A 4,913-nucleotide genomic window follows, 5' to 3' on the forward strand; every position below is an offset into this window, starting at 1 on the left:
CTTACCTGTCTGTCCTTTTCTCATTTCTTGTTCTGTCTGGGAAGAGGGTGGGTGGGAGGGAACCAATAACTGGTACTGTGACCTTGTGACATTGGGGATCTGCGATGAGCGTAAGTGGTATTTTGAGATCTTTGTGACAACCAGGATGTTATAGAGAAATATATCTAAATAATTTGTTGGCCAAATCGCAGATCCTGCTCATGCTACTGTGGTTTGGTGCCTACATCCAGAATGGACAGAGTTGCTCAGTTTCAGGTAGAGGCTAGTGAAATAAAGATCATTTTCTCATCCAAGCCCTGACCCTACGTTGGGACCTCCAGTGCTAAAGGAATTTCTGGGGTCTCGTTTTCTTGTTAAAATGTGAACTTGAAGTTGCTTCCATCATAACTAGATCAAGTAGCGCCAGCATTTGACTACTTATTCCCCCCCACTACCACCAAAACAAATTTTGCCTTTGGAGGGATCACCCATCAGGGCTCTTTGTAATACCTGTGTACAGCCTTTTTCTGATGAACGGCTCATAAGGTGGCTTGATCCTCACGTGAGTGTGTGGGACTTCAGCCTCTAGAAAACAAACATCATGTGTTTGTCCGTCAGGTCTGAGGCTCTGCAGGAACTCTGCACGTGCATGGTCTTCACGCTGTGATCTCTGGTCACAAAGGCCCATTTCAAATGCCACCTCCTACCCTGGCCCCACCGGAAGTACCGCCTCTTCTCTCCCAGAGCAGACAGTTCTGGTTAGATCCTGCTTGGGGGAGGGGGTGTTGTTTGTTACTGTCCGGTACATCTCACTCCCCTCCAGTGGTACACTCCACAGGGCTCAGTCTGTGCTACGTTCTGTGGACATACAGGCTCTCCCAGATGTGTGTGAGACAGCAACAGGACAGCTGTTACCGTCGGGAATTTTGAAACTGCCTCTGGTGTCTCCGTGGTTTTGTGGTTTGAGGTCACAAAACCCTTCTCACGCTGAGCGGCTGTGGGAAGGTAGGTTGGCTAAGGCATTAGAGATGAGCCACTTTCTGGTATTGAAAGTGTTCTATCCTTAAGAACTGTCAATATTTTAACATAACTTTGCTTTCTTAGTACAAAAGCAATACGTGGTCACAGGAGGGAAGGTAGAAAAGCAACATAAAAATGAAAACCTGTCATCCAGCCATTGCTGCAGCTCCCGCTCGGGGCGCCTCCCACTGCGGGCAGATCAGGAGCGTCCTGCTTGTAAATGCTGTGATGAAGCGTAGCAGGGAGCTGTGCGTCCGCATCTCCCAAAGAGGAGCTTGGGATATGGCCTGGTGCCCAGGAGCCAAAGGCTCCGTCCAGATGCCCGGGTTGAATTCTGGCTCTGTCCTTTCATTTGCTGCGTGACTTTGGTCCGGTCGCCTAAGACCTCTGCACCTCATTTTCCTCACCTATACAATGGAGATAATCCGAGTGCCTACTGGCACCTCCCAGAATTGTTATGCAGATTAAATAAGAGCTAGAACGGTGTCTGGCACATAATAAGCCCCAGATCAAGAGCCAGCTAATTAGAATTTGTATTTTTAAATGAGTAGTTATTAATTACAAACAATTCTCAATTACTCATGCCCACTAGGCTGTGCAGGAGTTTCCTTAATCCCCAGATCACGCATGTGTGACTTTTATCCTCTCTGGCCAAGTAAAAAAGTGCCTGTACTTTGAAGATAAATGGACATAATAGAGATAAGTGAACACAATGGAATAGAAATCATCTGTTCATTATAAACAAAATTGAATTCCACAGTCAGAGACGGGGGAAGAGAATTCGTATGCTCTGCTAGGGGGAGACTTACTGGAGAGCAATTTAGTGATAATACCAAAATACAAGCTGCAAGTTCCCTTTGGCCCATCAATTCTGCGTGCAGGCTTTTCTCCCGTGGAATGAATTGGATGGAGTATTTGAATATGTTGCAGGATGTTCAGAGCAGCCGTGTTCGTGAGAGCCGTTAGCAGGATGCAGCCAACGTTTCCGTGAGTGTAGGGCTGGTCACAGTCACCGGTGACCCCACAAAGCTTTTCCAGAAACACAAGGCCTGGTTGATGCACATGTGTTGACACGGAGAGTGGGTGAAGGGCAGTCATTAAATGAATAAAAAGTAAGTTGCATTGCTCTGTTCAGTAAGTCCCCGCTGATGCTTAAAAATGAAGATACACGCATGGACATTGTCTCAAAGGGTACGAAAGAACTGGGATGGTGGCTGTTTCTGGTAAGTGAAGGAAATGTGGGGAGACGAGGAAGGCTTTTGTTACTTTGATACCCTCTGTTTTGCTCTTGTTTTCACAACAGCCTGTATTAAGTAGATGATTAAAATAGCTTTATTTACCCACCAGATTCCCACTCACTCTGCCAGCTTACGCACTTGGATAACCATGTTTTAAATATGTACGATACATTCATTTTAATGTAAAAAAGTCCTTAGAATTTAAAATTCTGTGAACATCTCTCCTATTTTACATCGACTCTCACTTCTCCGCCTGCCTCCCACCTTTGCACATTTTAACTCATTTTCTGCCAGTCTCCGGAAATCCCTGGGTGCCGAGCTGAAGAGAGCTCTTTGTAAGTCAGTTGGTGAATTGCACAGACCTCTTCTCGCCCAGCAGGAGCCTGGAGGGGTGGATGGCTTTCTTGCGTTTCTCTGCTCTCCTCTGGGATTCTAATTTGGGATTAAGCCGGAACTTACTCACTTAGTTCATGCAGTAGGCACTTCGGCAGCCGGCCTTTCGGATTGTTCCCTGTTCCACCCATGACTTACCTGCACTCCGGGCTTCTCTTCAGTAAAATATCCCCAAAGAGCATCACTCCCAAGGACAAGTAACACTGCACGAGGGGACAGTACAGCCCATCGTTGGTATTTTCACACCGAAAGAAAATATTCATCTTAATTAGAGTCAGTTATTTTTATTATATGTTAAATTCATGCTTGTAGAAAATTTGGAAAACACAAAATAATGTAGAAAAGTAAAATTACCGCCAGGCCAGCGTGGCTCAGTGGTTGAGTGTTGACCTATGAACCAGGAGGTCACAGTTCAATTCCAGGTCAGGCACATGCTCAGGATGGGGGCTGGATCTCCAGTGTGGGGTGTGCAGGCGGCAGCCAGTCAATGATTCTCTTTCATCATTGATGTTTCTGTCTCTCTTTCCATCTCCCTTCCTCTCTGAAATAAATAAAAATATGTTTTAAAAAAAGAAAAGTAAAATTATCTAAACCTAGTCCCAAAGCCATAGGCAGTAGTTGCTAGTGTGTTCCTCTATTAGTCTTTTGCTTGACTAAGCATGTTTTTATATCATTATCTAGTATATGTTGATGTATGCACTTTGAAACCTAACATGGCAGTTCCCCACGTTGCCATATACAACTCATAAACCTAAGTTACTTATCATTATTCTCAGTGGGCATTTGGGTTTCTTCTAGTTGTTTAGAATTAAAAATAATGCCACGTCTGTCACCATAATGTGTGCATCTCTTTCCATATGTAGGATTATTTTCTTCAGGTAGATTCCCAGAAATGGAATGACTGGATCAGAGTTCGTGAGCATCCGTAAGGCTCTGGCTAAATATTGCCAAATTGCTTCCCACAAAGGTTGTGCCGGTTTGCACCCATCAGCAGTGCAGAATGGCCAAGGGTCCTTTCCCCTTCTCCAACACCAGGTATTACTAAGTGCCCAGTAGTTTAGATAAGCTGCTTATCTTTATTGTATCAGTAACTTTTCATGGCATTCGTAGATGAGCTTTAAAAATACCCATACGTAGCCCAGTCAGCGTGGCTCAGTGGTTGTCGACCTATGAATCAGGAGGATTTGCTTTGGTTCCTGGTCAGGGCGCATGCCTGGGTTGCGGGCTTGACCCCTGGTGGGGGAAGTGCAGGAGGCAGCTGGTCAATGAATGAGTCTCTGATGTTTCTATCTCTCCCTCTCCCTTCCTCTCTGAAATCAATTAAAAAAAATTAAAAAACCATACGTGATCACATATTTGCATAGTTTAAGTGATATATAGTATATTAAAAGAATGTAAAAAAAAATTACCAGGTGTCACTATGCAAATATAAAATCCACCAACCCACCCTGGCTGGTGTTCGCAGTGGTTACAGCATTGGTCCACTCACAGAAGGGTCACGGGTTCGATTCCTGGTCAAGGACATGTACCTGAGTTGCAGGTTCAATCCAGGCCCCAGTTGGGGCACATGAAGGAGGCAAACAATTGATGTGTCACTCTCACATCAATGTTTCTCTCTCTCTCTCTCTCCCTCCTCCCTCCCAACCACTCTCTCTAAAAAAATCAATGGGTAAAATATCCTTGGGTAAGGATTAACAGCAACAACAATAAAACACGAATCCACCAACCTCTCTATCCAGCAGCAGAGTAAGCACTGTGTAGACATAAAATCATTTGACATTTCACCACTCGGTTTAACACATAATTATTGCAGTAAGCAGCAAAAAGGGAAATTATTTAAAATCTGGCCTTTTTGCCCCAAGAATGTTGGGCATTTGTCCCGTGGGCCTCCATTCGCTTCATCAACATTAAATAGCATTTGTATGGAAATCACAGGGCTCAGCAAATGCCGTAACTTTCGCCGGACAGTGATGCTCATGGCGACCAAACGCTGTGAGCACAGTTGGTGCTGGGTGATGGCTCTGCTTGGAAATTGCCCAGCAGGGAACCATTTCCAATTGATTATATTTCATTGCTAATAGCCTCAAAGACCGTCTCTACTCCTGTAATTAAATGTAATTCTTGAACGTTGAGCAAAGCAGTGACCAAGGAAATGGGATGGGGATGGGTGCCACGCAAAAAAATGAATATACAGCTCTGCCGGATTTTCAGTAACTCTGGGGGCAGCCTAAAAATTGGGAATGTGCAGTCGTTGACAAGGCTGCTTATGTCAGGAAAGGAATG

The 4,913-nt window shown here is 44.8% G+C and overlaps 1 long non-coding RNA gene across 1 annotated transcript; it reads left to right on the forward strand.

The window, feature by feature from the left end:
* The first annotated feature begins 881 nt into the window (after positions 1-881).
* Positions 882-2,340, forward strand: LOC107184648. Its single transcript, XR_001515551.1, has 2 exons — positions 882-1,484; positions 2,047-2,340. It is a non-coding gene; the product is annotated as an uncharacterized LOC107184648 (long non-coding RNA).
* The last annotated feature ends 2,573 nt before the right edge of the window (positions 2,341-4,913 follow it).

Source organism: Myotis davidii, unplaced genomic scaffold, assembly GCF_000327345.1.
Source record: "Myotis davidii unplaced genomic scaffold, ASM32734v1 scaffold27, whole genome shotgun sequence".
NCBI lineage: Eukaryota > Metazoa > Chordata > Mammalia > Chiroptera > Vespertilionidae > Myotis > Myotis davidii.